The sequence below is a fragment of the Haliotis cracherodii genome, unplaced genomic scaffold (genome assembly GCF_022045235.1).
Source record: "Haliotis cracherodii isolate W230 unplaced genomic scaffold, xgHalCrac1.p SCAF_5, whole genome shotgun sequence".
Taxonomy (NCBI): domain Eukaryota; kingdom Metazoa; phylum Mollusca; class Gastropoda; order Lepetellida; family Haliotidae; genus Haliotis; species Haliotis cracherodii.
The window spans coordinates 22,867,336-22,880,298 of NW_027266308.1; the positions used below are offsets into that span (position 1 = coordinate 22,867,336).

At 40.7% G+C, this 12,963-nt stretch overlaps 1 protein-coding gene across 5 annotated transcripts in view; it reads right to left on the minus strand.

Annotated features, from left to right (window-relative positions):
* LOC139442032 (spectrin beta chain, non-erythrocytic 5-like) overlaps window positions 1–6,121 on the minus strand; it is a 154,955-nt gene extending 148,834 nt beyond the window's left edge. For 4 of the 5 annotated variants that reach the window (XM_071222799.1, XM_071222797.1, XM_071222798.1 and 1 more), the window contains exon 1: window positions 5,972–6,121. The gene's annotated coding sequence lies outside the window, so the exon portion shown is untranslated. Of the gene's footprint in view, window positions 1–726; window positions 768–5,971 lie in introns of those variants that run through there. The other variant, XM_071222796.1, reaches the window with a different exon arrangement.
* Between the last annotated feature and the right edge of the window lie 6,842 nt (window positions 6,122–12,963).

A 12,963-nucleotide genomic window follows, 5' to 3' on the forward strand; every position in this document is an offset into this window, starting at 1 on the left:
TCAAAAGAAGTTAAGGCCAACCTTTTCTTTCATATTACCATTGTTAATCTGTCATTCTATGACAGATTTCTCCGTGTGGTCATTGAACTTCTTTTGAGTAGTATACTTAATTTACAATACTTAATAGTAAACAATGGTAAAGTATTTAAGTGTTTTTGCAATTGTGATTGGAAATATATGCATGGAGCTTCAAAGCGGTGGATTATCAATAAGAAGCATGTCTGATTAACTTTGCATAATTTACAAACTGCAGTATGTAATTGGCATGATCACTTAACTCGATCAGCATATATCACAGATAAGAAACTGATTAATGTCTTCAGGTATAAAGTTCACAAACATACTCTGTAAATAAAACCATTTCAAAGAAACTAATTACATACCAGCTTCTTAGTCTAAACCGTAGATTGCTGCTTCACAGGACTCTAGTCCTCTTATCACAGGTTATCAGCAAAGTCGACAAGAAAATTTCTCATATATGTAAACTAAAAACGGCACTAGCGTCAGTTAAAAAGATACAAGATCAACATTAGCATATGTTAAAAAGACACTTGACATAGCTCGGGAAAGCCACACCGTAAAAGTGTGTACACATGTAACACTATCTGTCGACATCAGCTGATCGTGTTGTGTGATACATGGTAGATGGGACCAGCCTAGGATCAACACGAAGTATATTCTGTAATGGCCGATGGCTAATTACACTAGTCAAACATAATTACCTACTTGCTACAGGTATGTTCTAGCACCAGGAGGGAACAGGTTGGTGGCAGGGGAATCACTCCGGGTGACCCTCGGCTAAACACTTGGATGACAGGCACTGAGAACCAACATGCTCTCAACTCTGACATTTCCGCAGAGTCGGGGATAAACCAGCTCCATCACCTCGATCTTGCAGCAGATGCAACAATTGCATGTTAATTTGTGGTGGTGTACGAAGCTTAGATTAGATTACCTACCTATTAGCACAACATTTCACAACTTTTTACCTATGTAGTAAGTAAATACTCAAGACGAAATGATTTTACTTTCTACACTAATTAGATTAAGAACAATTATAGTTTAATTAAGACAAAAAATATATTGCAAGTGATTCTGTGTCTTCACTTGGCTAACCAAGCAATTATTCTTGTCTTTATGTTTCCAAAAACGAAATGAAAATTAAGCCTAGGCCTCTAATGGGCTAACATTTCTTGATTAGCTGATAAAGACCCGTGAAGATCCAGGGTAGAATAGGTCTTCAGCAACCTATGATGGCCGTAAAATGGTGACTAATGGGATCCGGTGGTCAGACTTGCTGTCTTGGTTAATACATGTCATCAAATCCCAATTGCGAAGATTGATGGACATGATATCAGTCACTGGATTGTCTGGTCCAGACTTGATTATTTACTGACTGCCATCATATTGCTTAGTGCGAACAAACAAACAAAAGATTAGCTGATAAAATGGACAGGGCTTTACTGTGCTAAATGATGTCACTGATTTAGCACTGTTTTCTACATTTTTGTGTGTGTTGATTAAATATTCTATTTTATTGAGATATGTATTTGTAAGAATTGACTTCAATTTGCTTTTACATTTGCACTTCCATAAACGTAAAAAATATTAAAGTCAAATCATAAATAACTCTGTAGGTAATAATAATCGTTCATAGCATGGACAAGTCTCTAAAGAAAAACACAATAATGACTTCAATCTATTAGTGTTGTTGCTGGTCATACTTCCTAAAAAAATTCAATTTACAAATCTTTATGTGAACACAACAAAGAACAACTAATTCAGGGATACAGTTATAGTCCCACCTACTTCCACACAGCTGTAAAACTAGCACACCATAAATCAATATCATATTTGCTTTCATTCTTCGTGATTCATAATGAGAACTATTCCTATTATAGCCCACCATATGTGACAAAACGCTGATTCAGCAAATATGTTCATGTTTTAAATCAACAGCAATCTTGTTTTTTTTACAAAAACTTATGAAGACATCATAGCAACACAAATGAGTAAAAACTCATGTTTGTAATGATTATCATGATAGTGTTAAAACAGTTTTAGGGGATATCAAGAGAGTCAGATGGGAAATGAGAACAGTGATTGATTTTGGGGATTAAATCAATTGTGCCCGACTACCATATAACCATAATCACAATACTGACCCATGCTTACACTGACCATGTTCATCAATATCCAAAGTCCATGGCACCCTGGACCACTTCATCCACACATCAATCTGACTCTCAGCCACTCCAAGTTCTACAGGACTAAATCTATACCAAGATACTCAAGATAAGAATGCCTTTATTTCATACTTCAACAGTATTAAATTCCAGCATGAAACAAAAAGACAGTCAATACTGTCCTCGCTTCTGTTGATACCGGAGCCAGAAACAGCAGCAATAGATGGCCTCCCTCCAAGACACAGTGTTGACAGGCAATGGCAATGGATTTTCAATGTGGAGACAATAGAACTCTTGTGTGTCTACAGTACCGTCCACAGACCGTGTCAGAGAGTTTGTGCTGTCCATACATGACAATCCACAATCCACATAGCAGTGCACCTGAAACCCCTTGCAGTCAATGTCGATGTTAGATGAGGCGACCCCAAGGCAAACCACCGCAGCCTAATGCTGGCTATTGGTCCCTCTGGTAATTCAAGGCACACTTCAGGATTGGTGAACAAATTTATCCGTACACTTTGCCGCACCTTAGAGTAATCAGAAAGTTTTCGTAAAAATTTGGATGCAAAATAAATTGAACTGCAGCTCCACAAATGCAAATTTGTTCCCCTGGCAAGGAACCCTTACAAGGTGAAGCTCCAACAGAGAGTGAGCCAGTCAGATCACATGACCTGTGTCACCTGATGCCCTAGTGAATCGACCAGACACACACAAGATTGCCAAGCGAGTAGAAATCTTGAAAGACATTTGAATTAGAAACAGACAGAAATATTTGTTAAATCTCTATCATATTCAGTAATTTCAGTATTACCATTATAAGCAAACAAGTCCATGGTGAAAATCATTTAACACTGCATACACTGAAAAAATAAGTTCGGGATTAAGAATATTTGGGGGGATATTTTAATGAAATTGTGTGCTGCGTCTTCACTACAAAAAAATACCCCCAAAATATTCATGATTTCTAACTTCTTTTGTTCAGTATATAAAAAAAAGAGACAAGTTTATATTAAGGGGTTATGTACACGTTTGTGACATATCACAAAAACATTTTTTTTAAGAAACACATGAATGCAGCAATAGAAATTAATTATTTTAGTCCACTAGTCCTCATAATGAGAACATATAGCAAAACCCTAAATAATGGCAAATTTCTACTACCGGTAGTCCTTATGATACCTGAACTATGGGCAGCTTGGCCAGGACTATAGGACTAGTGCAAATTTCTAAATCTGGAATGTATCCCTATGGTCTAGTATTCACTATTGAACACATTTGATGATCACAGTATTAATAAGTAGATCTATGCTGTTGTGTAAAGTTCTGAAGTTCTCCTTAACAATTGTTATGTAACTGGCAACAGAGTGTTGCATCAGCAGTTTTGAAGTATTCACTGTGAACCAGGCAACAACCAAGTCCACTCTAGGAAAAAGAGCTAACATGAATATTTCATCTATACTGTGAAAAAGTATATCAACTTTTTGTACCATTTGGCAAAATTGCCACAAAAATCAAATTAGGTTGTTCTGGGTGTTTTGGCATAAGACAATCAACACACAATAATTAAACACAACAATGTACAGCTTCAAATCTCATTCAATATGTTTTGAGATGGACTTGAGGACAACACATCTTTTCTGACTTTCAGTAAAAGCTGATTATGCCTTTTCACAGTGCTTCAAAATACTTTTTAAACTTTTTTTCAACACAACATATTTGCAGGCGGTGAGGCAATAACCAAATCCCACTCTTGGAGTAAAGTGGTAACCAGAATCCGTCATCGACTTCAACAAGTTTTCAACACAACATATTTGCAGGCAACCTCAATCCACATCAACATTCACTCTACAGGGGCTCATGAGAAGACCACTGTTCACTGAAAGCATTTCGTCTAAAAAAAGTTCAAACCGCAACACAGAACTAAACAGTCAAGTCCTAAGCAACATTGAACTCCCCATTGAATAAAATGGGTCAAACGGTGGAGCCAAAACAGACTGTTTACCAATACATGTCTACTAATCACTACCCACACAACACACGACACTGTCACCCGGGCCTAGAACCCACTCCCTGGCTGTTGGTCCGACTTTACTGCTATATAAGGTGTGGAAACACCTCACACAAGTAGCTTACACAATACTTTATCATGTGTGACTGCACTGTTTTACTGTGTCTTGTATCTATGAAACACTTGACTGCTTCTGACAAAACAGCTTAGAATAACCTCACCACACATATGCATTAAGCATGAAGAGAAAGCAAGCTCCAAGTTCCCCTCAGTTCCTATTTTAGGATTCAACACGAACAGTTTAATGAACAGCTTTATCAATTACACTGACAAACATGGCAATGATCTAAACACCAGGTGCTTAATTGTTGGTTAATTATTACATTGCAAGGACAATATTCTGTACTTTGATTCAATTTGGGACAGATGTCATCAAGTAACCGACATTACTTATGATTATGAGTCTTAGGACACAATTAATGATTGACATAATCAGTGGCATCACCTAATAACCAGCTACAATTATCATGACATAAAACACAACCTGCATACACATGCCAAACAATAGAGAATTTACAGTAACTGAATGTAAGGGAAAGATAGATGACAGTTAAGTAAGACTTGATATGAGGACTGAGTGGACCTGATGTCCAGTGTTGGAAGAAGCCTGGTGACAGTGTTACGATCAAGCAAGTGTACTCAGAAAGAGGTTTATTGATCTGGGACTGCTACCCGTCTGTAATTGATTTGCTTGAGCTATCAAATAAATTCCATCAATATTTCATCAATTCAGTGCTGTGATACTGCTAAAGTAGCATTTTCTCAGATGCTTTCTTAAATAACATCAATTAAGCAGCATACTTTATGAATACAGGAGGGCCGAATGTTTAGGTGCCGATAAGCAAAGTTTGATGGGTCATGTTGAATGGGTCAGTTACTGTTGGTCTGGCTTGTTCATGAAGACAAATCCCCCTTCAGGTCAGGACACCTTGGTGTGTCATTCAACCTGACTGGATGGGTCTGTGGTCTAGGTGTTCATATACCTAATTTCTTTTTTAACTAGACAGGTCAGTGTTGACACTAGTTTTTTGTTCTCCTGACGTGATCCGATGACACTGCATGGTGAACTGACACAGGTCTGGGTGGAACTTGGCAAAACTCCATGCACATATACCGGGTAGAAAAAGCATGGCCTTCCAAAATGTACACAGTCATAGTCATGGAGGATGCCCTGTGTGATATAAGTGTGTGGATTCATATCAAAACATTGACAGAAATTCAATACCTTCACATGTGTTACTTCTATTGGCGTTATTGAATTGACAGTGTTTACACTCCTCTTCTGTGTCAACACTTGACTGACCAATTACCTCTTTCACCTGTGCAAGACCACTTAATATGATTGGGGTACCCAAGTGTTATCCAGGGATGTGCAGTGATGCGCTAACTTCTATCACTGGTGGAATGTTGGCTACTGTCCTTGCAAACATGCTATGTCCCACTTAAAAGCTGTTTGCCAACTTGGCACTGCTCTCGGTTTCACCGACGAACATCAAGAAAAATGACTGAAATCATCAGATGTGATCAATGGGACACTCCGGCGACAAATTTGAAATGTGTCTTTTAGACCTCAAATCTCACATCATCCATGTCATTCAGATCATACAAGGCGCGTAAAGAATACAACCATGAACTTCCAGCCCCAAACGGATTTGTCACCATTCCAACACAAGTGTCCCACGACCGCTAAAACATAAACCACAAAAAGACAACCTACCTCAACAGTATATCCGTACGCGTACTTCAATTTCCTATGATATCCCACGTGTTTGGTGCAACGTGCACTATCCTTACTGCCACACCTTCCAATTCAAGATGTGTAGCGAGATCCGTATCGCTGAGTAATGGCCGGTTGTCTCACCTGTCGCGGACGGCTACCTGTCAGGCGGCAGCGCACCTAGCGGCAAAAACGTGAACTATTTGCTGGGCGGTGTCGTATGGGGACATACCTTAACTTGAGATAATGGGAGAAAGGAGAATGGCGTGCTTTGTGACAGAGAAACCCCACTGTTTGCTAACCACAAAAAAATGTATTTGTTTATTTTAAGCATAGGAGAAAGTGCAACATTATCATATTTGAACATGTTGTTGCAACATCGCGTTTTTTCACTTGTTTGTAATTTCATTGACATGCTTTTCAGGCTGGTCATTCGTGTACCCCAGATTATAAGAGGGCTCGATTTGATGTCGGTGTTATTACTTTTCTTCCTTTCATAAAGAAATGTCATTTGGTGCATATGAAGTTTCAATTCAAAATAAAATGTGTTGTATTAATTACATAAGAGGATTCATGGTCGGATACAGAGGTGGGGAGGGGGTGCGCACTCCCCCCCCCCCCCTTTTTTATTTCGAAAAAAATCTTTATTTCTGTATAAATTACCACCAAATACAATAAATAGATTTTAATTGTGCACACCCCCTTTTCAAAAAGCTGTATCCGCCCATGGGATTATCTGTTTAACTGATTTTTGTGTCTAAAGATTTAACAGAAGAACGAATTAATGGAAGGACACAGATAATGTTGTCTATGTGTTCTCTAGTTGTCTCTAAACCAATTTACGAAAAGAGAATTAAAAGGTTATTTAATAATATACATCAAAATTAGCCCTCCTGCATGAGTTGGTGAGGTTTTAATTGATAGGCCTTCTGTAATTAGTCCCTACCGTGGACCCAGTATAATTATGCTAATTAGCGAAGGAGTGACAGTTCGCACGTGCCGTAATTAAATGATAAATAACGGACCAGTCACGTGGTTCGGCGGCCTTTGTGTTAATAGAAATAATTTTAAAATTTGGCATAAAGTAAATATTAATGCTGTTTTACACTGTTTCCATTTTGATGATTGTTTCGTTGTATTGCGGTTGTAGCTCTCACACGGAGAGCCTATTTGTAATTTTAAAAAAGAAGAAGTTAAATTTCATCAACAGAAGTTGACTTGAGATGACTTGAGATGGCAGAGAAGGATATTATCACATACTGCACTCAGCAACATTCCAGCCATCTGACGGCAGTCTGTAAATAATCGAGTCTGGACCAGACAATCCAGTGATTGACATCATGAGCATCGATCTACGCAATTGGGATACGATGACATGCATCAACCAAGTCAGCGAGCCCAACCACCCGATCCCGTTAGTCACCTCTTACGACAAGCATAGTCGCATCTTACACGACAAGCACAGTCGACTCTTACGACAAGCGTCGGTTGCTGAAGACCAATTCTAACTCGGATCTTCACGGGTGGACTCCCGAGCTGGCCAGTTATTGTTTTATCCGCTAATGCCGAGCGTCAGGGAGGGAAACAAAAACGTCTTTTAACGTACTTTTGGTAATAGGCGGCCAGGGATCGAACCCCGTTTTTAACGTACCATCCACTAGACCGCTGAGGGGGTTAGATGGGGGAGAGAGGGGAGGGGATCAGGGTAGTGTGCGTTTGTTTCTTTGCTTGGCTGACAACCGATCCCGAAAGTCGCCTCTTAGGACAAGCACTGTCGCCTCTTACACGACAAGCATAGTCACCTCTTACGATAAGCATAGTCACCTCTTACGACAAGCATAGTCACCTCTTACGATAAGCATAGTCGCCTTTTACGACAAGCAAGGGTTGCTGAAGACCTATTCTACCCCGGATGTTCACGGGTCGAGGTAGTATACGAATATGCTTAATCATGTCAGTGAACGTGGGGGTAAGTTTAAGATAGATAACCTTGCTGTGCACATATATACATAAATCGACACACCCATGCACAGGCTATCACAAGTGCTACTCTCAAGAAGTGGTTTATCTGTAATATGACCCCAAATGTCAAGTCAATACATGTGCCATCTTATACGCAGTAGTTTAGACAAACCGGCAATTCCGTTTTCAAGTGAAGTTGTAAACCTGGTTTCATTTGCATTTTTTCAATTTAAACTTTTTTTCGTGGGATTCTGTTTTATTGCTATAGCCTAATGTTAACAGTACCTGTACAATAACACGCACGGAGTTAGTGCAGTGAACGTGTTTATTGTACAGTGTGAAGTATTTTTTTTAAAACATACGAATAAGATAAGATAATGTATAGTACATATACACCCACTAAGGACCGGTGACGAAAACAGACATTTTTAATAATATAACTTTTGAAGGCATAACCTGTATACATTATAACGATAATAATTATACTTATTCACTAATGACACTGTGATGGAACCTACTAAATTAATATTATACGGCGGAACGTCGGGGATCCGATGCCGGCTGCGTCATACCAAAAGACGTTAAAAGATGGTACTTTTTGTTACCCTTCCTTGCACTCGACATTAAGGGGATAAAACAAGGACTGGTCGGCTTGGAGTTAGTATACTGTGTCTGAGTGGGGTATTCATATTGAGTGAGTGAGTGAGTTTGGTTCAACGCCGCTTTTAACAGTATTCCAGTCATATATCGCGGCGTGTCAGCTTAATGTGGGAGGAAAGCCCGAAGTGATGCAGGTCTCCGACGTTTACCACTTCGGTGAAACCCACGAACACGGGTATGGTGCTGACAAGCCTAGAAACATAATCGGGTCGAACCGGGATTCGAACCCACAATCATAGGTTTCTGGCCTGTCCAAGCGACGCAACTTTGCACAGCGAATCGCGGGGCCTTAGACGACTGGGCCACCCTATTCATGGTGAACTACGGCATGGTATCTCAGTGGGCTGGCACTATTAAACCGGCATTACGCCGGACAAGTACAAGCAACCACACACACACGTTTTTGTTTTTATGTTTGTTGTTTAACGCCGCATTCATCAATATTCCATCTATATGACGGCGGTCTGTAAATAATCGAGTCTGGACCAGAAAATCCAGTGTTTGATATCATGATCATGGCTATGCAATTGGGATGTGATGAAATGCATCAACCAAGTCAGCGAGCCTGACCACCCGATCCCGTTAGTCGCCTCTTACGACAAGCATAGTCGCCTTTTACGGCAAGCATGGGTTGCTGAAGACTTATTCTACCCCGGATCTTCACGGGTCACCCACACACACGTGCATGCACGGCGCTATGTAAAGGTAGTAATCTTGAACCACATTTCCCCTCACCTCACCTAATATTATACGTACGTTTCAACATAGTAACCACTTCTTTAAGTGAACTCTTTCTACGATATATGTCGGGTCAAATAATCGTTGACTCAATATTTTGATTGTATGTTATAACATCGCGAGAAATTCATGATGACAGATGTGTTGACAAGAAAGGACATTCTGGAGGGATTAGACCACAAAACTTCTTGTATATTCGGGGCGGCGGGGTAGCATAGTAGTTTAAGCTTTAGCTCGTCAGACCCGAGTTCGATTCCCCATATGGGTATAATGTGTACAGCCAATTTCTGTTGTTGCCCGCCTTGATATTGCTTGAATATTGCAAAAAGCGGCGTAAAGCAATACTCACTCTGTGTATACCGGGGTAGGGGAATCTTAATTCAGGTAGTCAGTGATCCTAACTCTATAGCTATATGTATATACGTCGTGTTGAATACAGTTGTGTTGTGTTTGTTTGTTGTTTAACGCGCACTCAGCAATATTCCAGCTATAAGACGGCGGTCTGTACATAATCGAGTCTGGACCAGACAAACCAGTGATTGACATCATGAGCATCGATCTACGCAATTGGGATATGATGACATGCATCAACCAAGTCAGCGAGCCCAACCACCCGTTCCCGTTAGTCGCCTCTTACGACAAGCATAGTCGCCTTTTACGGCAAGTATGGGTTGCTGAAGACCTATTCTACCCCGGGTCTTCACGGGTCTGTTATATGAAGCCTCACCCAAGATATTCGATCACCTTGTCACTATACACCTTGTCACTACACCTTGTCACTACACCTTGTCACTACACCTTGTCACTACATATATACCTGCATGTAGCATGTAAAAGGTTAAAGCTGATCAACACGATTCACCGAATGACGACACGCTCCCTGACTTCTTCAATGCATAACGTTATTTGACTGTCAAATTAATATTTCTGCGATGTGTTTGACTTTGAAATAAAGTTACATAATTTTGCGTTCAATATTTTAAACCAGCGGGGAGCTGGGCGACGCGCGAACACTGCCTCTGGGTAAAGCGGACAAGAGGCAGATTTTGCGTGGTCATGTCTGCAGTCTCGCTACCATGTTCGTGCCTTCACAGTGCATTGCTGGCATTAATCGAGTTTATTTAAGCTGTCAGTCTGTCAACACTTGGCGTAAGCAAAGAAGAATTTATGACAAGACATTTTCACTGATTCGTTATGCTCAATAAATAGTTACGGTGCCTTTCAACTTCAGTTGTTGACATAACCCCAGTCGTCCTTCCATCACGTACATACATGTACCGTATGTCCAGATCTAAAACCCCAAACATAAACTACCGTGCAAAAGAAAGTATACACTTAAAAATTGGATTTGACCAAAACAATTACAAACGTTTTTAAAACGTTACAAGGATGCAAACACACGATTTAAACACAGCTATGATGCCCGTATCAACTACATCACCATCGTATAACCATTTCTTGTTGGGTTTTTTAACCATCATCACACATGGATGTATACTTTCTTTTGCCCGGCGGTTTATATCTTGGATAATGATTCCTGCTATGAGTGAGTGAGTTGGGTTTAACGCCGCTTTTAACAGTATTCCAGTCATATATCGCGGCGTGTCAGCTTAATGTGGGAGGAAAGCCCGAAGTGATGCAGGTCTCCGACGTTTACCACTTCGGTGAAACCCACGAGCACGGGTATGGTGCTGACAAACCTAGAAACATAATAGGTTCGAACCGGGATTCGAACCCACAATCTTAGGTTTCTGGTGTGCCCAAGGGACGCATCTCCGCACAGCATATCGCGGCGCCTTAGACGACTGGGCCACCCGTGCCCCCGATTCTTGCTATGAATGCACTGTAGTTACTGACAAACCTGTGAAGATCCGGGTTGGAATTGATCTGCAGCAACCCGTGCTATTGAAAGAGGCGACTAACGGGATCAGGTAGTCAGGTTCCTGACTTGGTTGATGCATGTCATCGTATCCCAATCGGTGGATCGATGCTCTTATTATCAATCACTGGATTGTCTGGTCCAGACTCGATTACTTACAGACCGCCGTCATGTAACTGGAATAATGCTGAGTGCGGCGTTAAACAACAAACAAACAGTTACTGACAAATAAAGAAGAAACTAACCTTTAAAAAACTGAGATCAAGCTGCTGCAATATATCGCGAGGGACAACCATGCATTATACTTTGTAAATCATAAAGAACAATGTCAAAAACTCAGCACGTTTAACCTTAATTATTTTGTCATCGTAGTTAAGGGCATGTGTAGCCCAGTGGACAAGTTCGTCGCTACTCGCTGTGGGTTCGAATCCCAAGCATGACCGGCCTTTGATCCATGTGTGTCAACATCATATCCTTGTCGTGTATTCCTCTCGTGTTACTTAGGACTGTGGGACCGCTTCCGTGGTCTCGTGGTAGAGCGCCCGCCCGGAGAGGGGAAGATCCGGGTTTCGATCCACGGCCGCGTCATACCAAAAGACGTTAAAGATGGAACTTGTTGTTACCCTGCCTGGCGTTCGACATTAAGGGGCTAAAAGAAGGAGTGGTCGGCTATGAGATAGTTTACTGTGTCTGAGTGGGTTATTCATGTTTAACTGTGGCATGGTGCCTCAGTGAGCTAGCACTTTTAAATCGGCATTAGTCAACACACACACACACACACACACACACACACACACATACGTGCATGCACGTCGCTATATATAAGGGCAATAATCTTGGACGTGACGTTAAACCCCATTTCACCTCACCTCACTTGGGACTGAGTAGTTTCCCCCAATAAAAAAACCCACGAAAAAATGCTTTAAGTTTACACCAACTGAGTCACTCACCTACTCTTTTCACAACACACGTGTGTCTAGATTTGAACATATATTACTCAAAAGAAGTTAAACACCTCTCGATTCTTTCATTTCACATTAGTCAATCTGTCATGACATATATGAAAGAATCGGATGGTGCTTAACTTTTTTTGGGGTATTATACATATGCATATCGTGGGATTGTCTTATTTTATGTATTCCCGTTTGACTACATGACCTACACGCTGATCATAGAGTACTTCAGCGCTCATGTCACCTCTGCCATGTGCGTGTATCTAAGTGACACTGAGACAGATTTGAAAACTTTTGACCTGTCACATGAAGCATCTTCACCCACACACTGGTGTCTTACACAATGTATCAAACGCATCCATTTGCTGCGGCTGAACGCGCGACCCCGAGGCCGAGTGGGCTTCTCACCTTGTCTGTTCACGTTAACACCTGAAACAATGATCTATATACAGTGACTGGTAGTCAGTCATACAGACCCTGAAACACATATGTCCAGTACACCCCATGCCAGTCTATAATATTTGGCATGTCTGGATTAGTCTAAGAAATGGCCACCTTTTATTATATTTTTAACGAATTTAAAGATTTAATTTAACAGCTTTTTTTTTTCTGTAAAATATGTTCATTTCAGAGACTAGATATTAGTCAAAGTGAATGACCTTGCCTGACATATAGCAACGTGCCCTCGTGTACATAACAAAGTACCTTGTAAGGCCCTGTCCACCGGTACCTGATGTAACACCCTGTCTCTCTGTCCTTAACGTAACACTGTGTCCACTTGTAAGTAGCATAACGTTCTG